Raw genomic sequence first — 12,040 nt, 5'->3', positions numbered from 1 at the left:
TCATGGTGTAGGATCTTTTAAATATATTGCTGGATGCAATTTGCTAAATTTTGTTGAGGATTTTAGCATCTATATTCATCAGGGATATTGGCTTGTAATTCTCTTTCTTTATAGTGTCTTCATCTGGTTTGGGGATTAGTATAACGCTGGCTTCATAAAAAGAGGTTAGAAGTGTTCCTTCCTCTTGGATTTTTTGGAATAGTTTGAGGAGGATAGGTGTTAGTTCTTCTTTGAATGTTTGGAAAAACTCCCCTGTAACCCATCTGGACCAGGGCTTTTGTTTGCTAAGAGTTTTTTGATTACTGCTTCAATTTCCTCAGTTGTTATTGGCCTATTCATGTTTTCTCATTCTTCCTGATTCAGTTTTGGAAGGTTGTATTTTCGTAGGAATTTGACCATTTCATCCACATTGTCCAGCTTGTTGGCAAATAGTTGCTCGCAATATTTTCTTACAATCCTTTGTATTTCTGTGATGTCAGTTGTTGCTTCACCACTTTCATTTCTGATTTTAATTATTTGGGTCTTCTCTCTTTGTTTCTTGATGAGTCTGGCTAAAGGTTTATTAATCTTGTTTATCTTTTCAAAGAACCAGCTCTTGGTTCCATTGACCTTTTTTATTCTTCTTTTAGTCTCTATGTTATTTATTTCTGCTCTAATCTTTATTATTTCCTTCCTTCTACTTACTCAGGGCTTTTCTTGTTGTTCTCTGTTCTAACATGTGGTCTATCTTTGAGACTGACCCATGTACACTTGAGAAGAATATATACTTTGCAGTTTTGGGTTGAAATGTTCTATAAACGTCACTTAAATCCATCTGATCCAGTGTGTCAGTTAGAGTCTCTGTTTCCTTGTTCATTTTTTGTCTGGAAGATCTATCCAGGCCTGGAATTCCAGTTTACAACATTGTACCATAGGTAATGGAAATGGGAGAAAGCAGGTATCTGGAAGTTACCAGTATTTCTGGAAAATAAGCACTCAGGAGAGTGCACTCCAAGACTACAGAGATGTCTCTGGGTCCCCAAAGGCTGGAAGGGGAGTAGCCATCTGAGTCCTGTCCAGCGATGGAGATATTAGACTGTGGTAACAAGGCACCAAAGTAGTAATTGGCATAATCCAGAGACGTTGAATCCTCTCACAGGAGATAAAGGGATTCTCTTTTGTTAGAAGCTGAAACATTTTGTTATATATTACTTTCAACATATTTAAAATATAACTGACATAAGCACTTACAAATCATGGTGTGCGTAGAAAAGGAATATTGTCTGAGTGTAATAGGTATTCCCATATTTATTATACTGCTAATAATGTGAAATATTCAGACAAATTTTTGAATTCTACATGTCAGCAATTAGTAACATAGAGGTTGCCTGAACATCTGGGCAGAAAACTGAAATACCTGCCAGTAGCTCAAATAGGACAGGGTCATGTTCTGCATTTCTTAGTTGACCAGACATTATCAACTTTTGTTCTCCTACAACTTACAGAGGCAGGGCAGAACTAACCTGTTCAACAAGAAATTTCTTCTATGAGGGCCTTCTTGTGGTGTACCTTGTTAACATCCGAAAAATTACTTTCCGTTAAAAGTGACACCTGCAAGCTTACTCAGGGTTCTCTCAATGACTCTTGGTTTAGGTTTATTTGGTTCTAAATAAACTTTCTCTATGAGAGTTTATACTAGTGATGAGCCTATTCAGCAATGAATTATTTTGTAATCAGGCACATTGCAATCTATCAGAAGTGCACAGTTGTCCATCTGTGCTATCATTTCCACTAGTATTATAACTATGGTCCATTTGGACTCTCTTGAAAAGACAGAAATTGGCCATTTCACCCTGTTTCCTTTACTGATGTCTCAGTGTCAGTACACAAAATGTGACTGAGAGGAAATTTAGGTGAAATTCTTAAAATCTGTGATGGTTACATTTAGCCTACATTTCAGTTAAGAAAGTGATTCATACTTCATGTCTATTTTCAGTTGCTAAAACTAACACTGTGTTAATTTAAGCCCAACTAAAAGTTCTCTCAAATTGCTACTTTTATAGTTGCTATAAGTAGCATAATTAGGAACTCTACACTGCTTTTTTTAAAAAGAAACCATGTTTTTTAACTATGCATAATTCTGACTCTAGCACCGTTGTTTTTTTTTTATAAGTTGTAGATTTTAAAAGGAACTGTGGCCCTAGCCAGTTTGGCTCAGTGGATAGAACGTTGGCTTGAGGACTTGAAGGGTCCCTGGTCTGATTCTGGTCAAGGGCACGTACCTTGGTTGCAGGCTCCTGGCCCTGGTTGGGGTCATACGGGAGGCAACCAATCAATGTCTCTCTCTTACATCAGTGTTTCTCTCTGTCTCTCTGTCTCTCTCCCTTCCAGCCTCTAAAAATCAATGGGAAAAATATCCTCAAGTGAGGATTACAAATTAATAAGTATGTATAAATAAATAAATAAAAGGAACTGTGGTGGTACTCATGTGTCAGCTAGGGCCTCCTATCTCCCATCTTATGAAATCAATGTAAGATTGCATCAAAAGCCCAATTGCAAAGTACAGTTATGTTCAAAACTTTTGATCGTCTTCTTAGGTTCTGGTGTTTTACACAATTATGACTCTTTTCCTCTAAGTCTTGCATCCAGGCATATACTCCATTTTACCTTAAAGAATCACTAGTTTTTTCACTAATTACCACAGAGCTTCACATCCCAAGAATTTAGAGGCTGTATAAAAAGTTAAAGGCTTCAGAGAAGAGTCATAGCTTCCACCATTTTCCTGGATTCTTTCTCTCCTCTCCTTCTCTCTCTCCCTCCTATCAGGAACAAAGCTAATTCCTCTTCTTGCCTTATAAATAGTGTTTTAGCTAGTATACTTAGTCTTACTTGTGGTAGAGGCTACTACTGTTTTCCATATTTGTTCTTCCCTTCTTTTATAGTAATAGTAGAATATTTGAGTGCCAAGATAACATTCCATTTTATTATCCTCCTGTGCAGCCAGATATAATTGAATGACTACCACTCTGGCCAATGTGATGTAAGCAGAACTCATGTGTACAACATTTGTTTTTTTCCCCTAAAGGAATGACCCTTCTCTCCTTTTCACTTTCCTGCTTCCATCTGGCTGGAATGTGGATGTGGTGGTAACAAGTAACCTTGAACTGTGCAGATGAGGGCAACAGGAATAGTGGAGCAACAAGATGGACTGATACAATGGTATCCTTATGCCTGTCCTTGACGGATCATGCCCTGAATGTTACATGCTAGGGAGAGAAACTTTAATCTTCTTACTGCATTTATATTTTGGGTTTCTGTGTCTACAGTGGAGCCTATATCCTAATCCATGCAATGTCCTTCAGACTCTTACCGTTCACACCAAGGCATTTCTTAAGGACACTATGCACTTCCTATGAGGGACTCTGGTGAACCAATTGTTCTCCCCCTCTTTACATTTATATGTGACACTTTCTGTAGGAGGGGAGGATGAGTGACATTTCCTTAGGTAGAGATGAAGTATGTATAAATGGCAGAGGAAAATTTCAGGCAGAGGAAAATTTCAGGAGGAAATATTCAAGAAAGTGCAAAGAATTTCTAGGGAATAAAAAGTAAAATACAACACACCATGCAATTTTGGCTCATAGGGGAATTCTGGAAAACAAAGTTGGAAATGTGACTTGGGTGGATTAAAGTGGTGGTGGTGGCGGGGGTACATCAGTTAGTCTTTGCTGCTTTGTTGTGTAACAAAACACCCCAGACTTTAGTATCTTAAAAACAGTTATGACTTCGTTACTGAATGGGTTTGGAGTTGGGGTTGGCAGCAGTGTTCAGTTCTGCCGCTTCCCCTGTGCTTACTCAGGCAGCTGAAGTCTGCTGGAAATCACCTGGGATTGGATGGCTGAAGTCTGCTGGAAATCACCTGGGATTGGATGGCTGAAGTCTGCTGGAAATCAACTGGGATTGGATGGCTGAAGTCTGCTGGAAATCAACTGGGATCACATGTCTGGTTGATAGGTGGGTGGCTGGTGTGGCTCAGTTCTCCTTTAGGTTGTCACTTCAGCTGTCTGGCGCTGGCTTGTTCATATGGCAGCAGTGCTCCAAGTGCAGCAAAGAAGGCAAGACTTGTTTTCAAGTTCTTTTTAAACTTCCTGTTGTTTCATATTAGCAAGTCTCTGACCAAGTCCATATCTCACATCTGAGTTAGAAGAAGATTTCACCTCTTGATAGGAAGAATTGTAAATTACTAGGGGACAATATTTTGTAATCTGTTAGATCCTTGGATACTAAGCTGAGTAACTCGTACTTTTAATTGATAGACAGTGAGGAAGGAAGTGCACAGACCTAGGGACCAAGCTTAGATATAGCCAAAAACTGTCTTTTAAAAAATATTATTTTTAAGAGCAGTTTTCAGTTTACATAAAAATTAAGAAGATGGTACAATATGAATTAACTTGCCCAGGTACAGCTAACTAGTAAGTAACATTCAGTAATCCTTTGTTATTAACATTTTATATTAATATGGTATGTCTGTTATAATTAATGAATTAATATTGATGTAGTATTATTAGCTAAAGTCCATACTTTATTTATATTTCTGTAGTGTTGACCTAATATACTTCTTCTGTCCCAGGATCCCATCAGGATACCATAGTACATTTAGTTGTTATGTCTCCCTAGAATCCTCTTGGTTGTGATTTTTTCTCATTTCCTTGTTTTTGATGACTGGGACTGTTTTGTGGAGCCAGCACCATCAGATATTTTGTAGGACACACTCTATTGTAATTTGATGTTTTTCTTATGATTAGACTTAAGTTATGGATTTTTGGAAGGAAGACCACAGAGGTGAAATGCCAGTTTTATCATATCATATCAAAGGCACATACTATGCACATGACTTTCCACAATTAATGTGAATCTTGATCTTGTGGCTGAGGTAGTTTTTGTCAGGTTTCTCCATTCTAACGTTACCTTCCTGCCAATACCCCCAACACACTCTTTGGGAGGGAGTCACTATGCTCAAGTCCTATTTAAAAGGAAGATAGAAAAAAAAAAAAGAGTGGAAGATGGAATATCTACATAAATTATTTGGAATTACTATGCATGGTAGATCTATTTCTTCTTCCCTGTTTATTAATTTATTCAATGATTTATTTGTGTTAATAGGGACTCATGGGCATTTATCATATACTTTGGATTATAATCAACTACTACTTTTTATTTTGTTGCTCAAATTGTCCCAGCTTTGGTGACTGGAAGCTATTTCAGTTGGCTCTTGGACCCCTTTGATATACCTCCATCAATCATAGGCTGATACAGCCTAGAAAGCCAGGCTAGACAAGTATAAGCAGCAGGTGGCAGAAGGCCTGGAAGGCAAAAGGGGAAGCTGCAGGAGGACAACTGAAGGGCAGTGGGAAATAAGGAAGGGCTAAACCTTTTTTTTATATGAATTGGAGAAAATAAGAAGAATTATTTCATTAGAGTGGGTTTCATGGCTGCAGATAACTTAAGAGGAAAGCCAGATGTTGACTGTTATTATACCAAAAAGACTTTTTTTTAGAAAAATTTGAGGGTGCGAGGAGTTTTTACAATTGAACAGAGATGCAATAGAATGCAATGGAAAGAACTAGTGAAGTGTTTAGCAGAGATAGAGGACTTCGGAAGAGGCGGGAGGAAGGTGGAGATTGAGCCTGTGAATCAAAAGTGTACTTATGATACAATATCTCAGTATGAGCCCCAGGCTAAAGATTTGGCAGTTAAATAAATGAATAAAAATACCTTCTGACAAATGGCAAGTTACTAACTAATAATTGCTTGCTCCAGTAATTATTTGGAGCAAGAATGAATGAAGAGCATATGCTGCTTATTTGAGCTATCAGTACTTAGATGAGCTGTTGACAAAAGTGAAAGGATTTTAAATTAGAACCACAATCTTCCAGAATGTAGTCAGGAAATACTGGAAACACTGGCACTTTAAATATTCACATGGAAAAGTCATAATGCAAATGAATTTTTACAATATGTGAAAAAATTATATAATGATATACAGGCTATGTCATTATACACTCTTAGGTTGAGAAAAAAGAAATCTAATGGTTCTCTCTTTCTCTCACAATACTCTTTACATTCCCCAAACATTTTGGTATCCATTCCTCACTTTGGATTTTCATTTGAGGAGAAAAGAAAGGTACGAAAATGTTTTGAAAAGCGGAGGCATTTAAATTGAGGAGAAAGAGTACCCCCCTTTATTTATCAACTCTCACCTCCCTACCCACCACTTCCAGCCTCTCCCAACTGCCACGACCTTCGCAGCGGGCTTCAGGATCTGAAGGAGGGGCCAGCGCACAAATGAAAATACTATACAAGAAATATGAATTTAGAAGACGTTAGAAGCCAGGTGAAGCCTCTTTCTTGGAGAGACACACGGACTTCTGGCCTGGTCAGCTCTTTATTTACTTGAATATACATTTGCCCTTTAGCAATGCATACAGGCATATCAAAGGTAAAGTTTGGTAAACAGTAAAAGGATTATCAGGTTAGGGAATTGCCTTGAGCTACCACTATCTCAACAGATGAGGTGCTTAGCGTCAGCCCTGCTAACACACAAGGTCCATCGGCCTTCCGCATTACTTGGTGCACTGACAGTATTGGCAAGCGGTGGCTTCCCGCACCTAACCATCACTGGAGAACTAGATTTGGACAACTTACACCCAAAAAGATCAAAGATCTCCATGAGCCTGCTTTGAATAACACAATGAGAATAGAATCAGAAACTAGATTTTTTTTTATGTATATATTTTATTGATTTTTTACAGAGAGGAAGGGAGAGGGATAGAGAGTTAGAAACATCCATGAGTGAGAAACATCGATCAGCTGCTCCCTGCACACTCCCTACTGGGGATGTGCCTGCAACCAAGGTACATGCCCTTGACTGGAATTGAACCTGGGACCTTTGAGTCTGCAGGCTGACGCTCTACCCACTGAGCTAAACCGGTTAGGGCCAGAAACTACATTTAAACTCAACTTTGAAGACAGAAACATCTGAAATATTTGAGATGAACTAGACCAGTGGTTGGCAAACTCATTAGTCAACAGAGCCAAATATCAACAGTACAACGATTGAAATTTCTTTTGAGAGCCAAATTTTTTAAACTTAAACTATATAGGTAGGTACATTGTTAGTAACTTAATTAGGGTACTCCTAAGGCTTAGGAAGAGCCACACTCAAGGGGCCAAAAAGCCGTATGTGGCTCGCAAGCCGCAGTTTGCCAACCACGGAACTAGACAATTTAAAATGACCCAAAATAACGTAACAGAATTGCCTCCTGCAGGGAAAAATCTTCATAAATCTGGGCCAGAAGTTTGCATCTGTTATTTAATGTTACCTTTGGTTACTTACTAGTTACCTGTCCTTGGGCGGATTAATTCACACTAAAAGGTGTTTGTTTGTTTTTTTTATTCATAGGATTCTGGAGACTTAAATATTCTATGCATATAGGTTTCTCTTCCTATTTTTTAAAAAATCCTCACCTGAGGATATGTTTTTATTGGAGAGAAAGAGAGAGAGAGAGAGAGAGAAAAGTATCACTGTGTGAGAGAATCATCAGTCTGTTGCCTCCTGCACATGTCCAAACTAGGGCCGGGGATCAAACCCACAATGTGAGTATGATGGGAATTTAATCCACAACCCTTTTGCCATACAGGACAATGTTCAACCAACTGAGCTACCAGGCCAAGGATAGTTTTGTTTTATTTTTATTCAAAATAGAATCAACTTTAAATTTAGAGAAAAAGTGCAAGTATGGTATAATTAACTTTTGCTATAAACCATTTGAGAATAAGTTATTGACATGATACTCCATTACCTATGAATACTTTTGTGCATATTTCCTACAATGACATTTTCTACATCATCATAATCAATATATTATACTATCTAATCTTCAGATCTCATTTAAATCTTGCCAGTTGTCTCAATATGTTCTTTATAGAAAAAGAGTCCAGTCCAGAATCAAATGTTGCATTTAATATTCATCTCTCTTTAGTCTTCTTCAATATGAAAGAGTTCCTTGGTCTTCACTTGACTTTCATGACCTTGACATTAATGAAGATTACAGATTATTTTATAAAATGTCCCATCATTTGTGTTTGTCTAATGTGTCCTTGCGACTCAATGTAGGTTCTGTGACTTTGTCAGAAATACCACAGAAATAATGCCACGTTCCTCACATTGTATCCTATAAGGTGGCACAGATTTTGATTAATCTCATTGTATTACTACAAATTGAGTGCATTACAACCACACAAATTTATCTTAAAATTCTGAAGATCAGAAGCCTGAAATGGGTTCACTAGGTTAAAATGAAGGCAGGGCTGCATTCCTTCTGCAGGCTGTAGGGGAGAATCCGTTAGCTTCTCTTTTTTTAGCTTCTAGAAGCTGCCTACCTTTCTCAACACATAGCCCCCTTTCATCTTCAAAGCCAGTGATCACATCAGTTTGAACTCTGCTTCTGTCACATCTCCTTCTCTGAATCCTTCTCCTGCCTCCCTTTTCCGCTTTTAAAAATATATATATTTTTACTGATTTCAGAGAGGAAGGGAGAGGGAGAGATAGAAACATCAATGATGAGAATCATTGATTGGCTGCCTCCTGCACGCTCCCTACTGGGGAGTCTGAAACCTGGGCATGTGCCCTGACTGGGAATACATCCGTGACCAGGTTCATAGGTTGATGCTCAACCACTGAGCCACACAGGCTGGGCCCTTTTCCACTTTTAAGAATCCTGTAATTACATTGGATCACCTGGTAATCCAGGATATTCTTCCCCATCTCAAGATCCTTAATCTAACTACATCTGTGAAGCCCCTTTTCCTAACATATTCATAGGTTTGGGAATTAGGATGTACATCTTGGGGGGGTGGGGGAGGGAGGCATTTTTCTACCTACCATACTAATTTCTGGTAATGTGCACTTTAGTCACTTGATGAAGGTGGTTCCTACCAGTTTTTCAATTTTAAAGTTTCTTTTTCTCTCACTAATAGCTAATATCTTTTATAGGGGAAATTCTTTGGGACTATGTAAATACCCTCTTTTTATCAATTCCTCCCTCCCCCCTCCCCCACTGCCTCCGGGTGAAGTCCAGTCCAGAGTCTTCCCCGGCTGCAGGGCCCTTTCTGGGGTCGTTCAGCCCCTCCCTCCGGCCCCAGCACAGCCTTCTTCCCAGGGTGGCCGTGTGCACCTCCTGGCCTGTTTCTTCCACTAGGGTGCCCTCCACCTTCCTCCCCACCTCCCAAGACAAAGCAGAAGTCTTGTCTCTCCCTTCTCTGATGGTTGAGCCAGAGGGAGCGGGGGTCAAGGTAGAAGGAGAGGGAGGCGGAGGGGAGATCCCTCCCTCCCTTCCTTCCTTTCTTGACTTATGGATCTTCATGGATTACAAAATACATTACAAAATTTTTGTTTATAAAGTAAGTAAAAACGCAAACAAACAAACTTCATATTCCAGGCTCATCTTTTAATTTGTCTGACTCCACCCCTTGAATTGGTCATTTCCCCAAGACGCTCTGGTTCCCTTTTAGTGAAGAGCAGTATTTAAAAATCAAGAATTGGGCACTAGGTGTGCTTATTACTATTGGAATGTTGCTGTTCCCAGGCCTCTCAGTGGACAGAAGTTTATACACGTCTTCACAAAGAGATTTGTACAAGAATAGTTATGCAGCTTCATTCACAAAAGCTTAAAGCTGGAAATAGCACAGGAGAGTGCGTGAACACTGGTATGTTCATACGTTGGAATACTGCTTAGCAAAAATTAAAAAAAAAATAGAAGAAAGAACAAGTAATATATGCTGCCACATGGATAAATCTCAAAGTCATTGACATAAAAGAACCCATACAGAGACAAGAACATTCTGAATGAGTCCATTTATATGAATTTTAAGAACACGTAAAACTAAACTATGGCAATCAATCAGGACAGTTGGCTGCCTATAAGGATTGAAAATGAGTGCAAGGAGACAAAGTAATTTGCTACCATTATAGAAATATTTTATCTCTTAATTGGGGTTAGTTATACAATACACCCTTTGAATTGTACATGTAAGATTTGTACATTTCACTGTGTTAGTTTTAACTCAATTAAAAAAACCCCAAAACTCAGCAGAGAAGCTTTTAAGCCTCATCTTGCCTTTTCTTCCGGGCACCTCTTATGAAACTCTGAGTATGGATTCCATGAGCAAAGGATGGCAGAATAAAGAGATAAGAGTGTAAGTCCCTCAATACGTTGCAGGACCACATATCATTCCTGAAACTGTATACCTCTAGAATTGTGTGTGTGTGTGAGTGTGGGTGTGTGTGAAGGCTTGAACCTGTCCAAACACTGTAGCCGTGCCCCACATTTAGAGAGAAAGAAAGAGAGAGAGAGAAAGAGAGAGAGAGAAAGAGAGAGAGAGAGAGAGAGAGAGAGAGAGAGAGAGAAGAGAGAGAGAGAGAGAAGACAAGAAAAAGAGGTTGAATCCTAGTTATTATAGTTGAGCCTCATTTCCAGTAGCCCAAGCCATTTCCCAACTGATACACTTACCCTGATCTCATATACTTTCATCTTGTTTGGTTAGGAGTACAGTATTTCTAAACCCAAATGTTTAGAAAAATTCTCAGTCCTGAAGGAGAATTAAGTAGCTATTTCACATGACCGTAATTGCCTGTTCTTAAAGCATATTCCATAAAATATTAATGTTATGAAATAACTATCTTTAAATAAACTAGATTAGCCTTTTATGTATGACTAATTATAAATCATTGAGAACTATAAATTCTGACTAGATATATACATTTTACTCATTTCTCAACTATTTCTTGGCCACTGAAGGTTTTTTTCCAGTGGTGTATCAGGCTGAATCTGAATATGATTTTGGAGACATCACTGGAGGTCAAGTGTGAAACTTGGAATGAAATCTTAACTGCAAACAACCTTCCTGTTGGGATTTGCCATCTCCCATACCCACCTCTCCACACATCAGTGAGGTATGTAACTTGCTTCAGTTTGCTGTCATGAGCCAGTCATGTGTTCCCTATTTTGGCAGAACTATGGAAAAGCTCCCTAAGAGAGAGTATTTGGGTTATTGGAGTCCTTTTAATGCAGTGGCCTCACATCTCCTATCCTGCCAGTTTTGCCCTTCCCTTTCAGTCCCTTTATTCTTGACAATCTGGGCCTCTGAGGTTCCTCGCATGTCCAGGGCCTCTGTAAATACCGTGCATGTGCACGTCAGACTCCAACAGGCATCATTCATTTACACAGTGACATGAAAAGTGCCTTTTCACGGAATGTCCAGTGGGTCAGCCCCAGTCCTACTCTGGCTCTTGGTTCTTGCCTACACCCGTTTCCCAACAGACTCCATGTTCTAGGTTTCACTGTTCATGAATTGTGACTTCTTTCACATTTCTACTTTCTGACTCTTCTTGATTTTCTTATCCTTACTTTCATCTTATGTATGTTTTTGAGCTTCTGATATATTGTCCTGGGAACTGACTATGGCTAAAATAAACTGTTATCCCATATCCAAATAGTAACCCTTTCCAATGTTCTCCCTTGCCTTACAAAATGCTCTTCTGCTTAATAGTCTTTTGCCCACAGGATACTTTGGAGACAGGTGAGGGAAGGCTAAAGAAGGATGAATGTTTGAAATTCAAGATCACCATGTTGTAAATCTTTGGGGGTGAAGGTAAGCTCCCTTTTTTTCTCAGTACTTTAGATTGCCTGTTGAGGTTTAACATTTTTAAAGGATTATAGGACAAAATAGTGAAATTGTCTCTAAAGAGAAAGAATGGTTGCCCAGCAGGTAACATTGAACTATAACCTGGCTGAATAAATTTAGTAGCTGATGAAAGGTCAGGTCAGATGGTGTGGAGGCTTGGCTGGCCCTGAAACTTCAGAAAAAGAAAGACCACAAAGATCCACTGTGCCTAGGGATAGGAGGCCTTGGCCTAGAGAGAGCGTATAACTGACATCAATCATTCTAAGGTTATAAGCCCCCAAAACCTTTTGATTATAAGATAACTTCTGACGCAGTG

General features: G+C 39.0%; 1 long non-coding RNA gene across 1 annotated transcript in view; it reads left to right on the top strand.

The window, feature by feature from the left end:
- LOC107181724 overlaps positions 1-11,685 on the top strand; it is a 12,983-nt gene extending 1,298 nt beyond the window's left edge. The window contains exons 2-3 of the long non-coding RNA XR_001512426.1: positions 10,839-10,993; positions 11,604-11,685. This is a non-coding gene — a long non-coding RNA (uncharacterized LOC107181724). The remainder of the gene's footprint in view (positions 1-10,838; positions 10,994-11,603) is intronic.
- The last annotated feature ends 355 nt before the right edge of the window (positions 11,686-12,040 follow it).

The sequence above is a fragment of the Myotis davidii genome, unplaced genomic scaffold (genome assembly GCF_000327345.1).
Source record: "Myotis davidii unplaced genomic scaffold, ASM32734v1 scaffold187, whole genome shotgun sequence".
Lineage (NCBI taxonomy): Eukaryota > Metazoa > Chordata > Mammalia > Chiroptera > Vespertilionidae > Myotis > Myotis davidii.
This window is presented reverse-complemented; position numbering and strand designations above follow the sequence as displayed.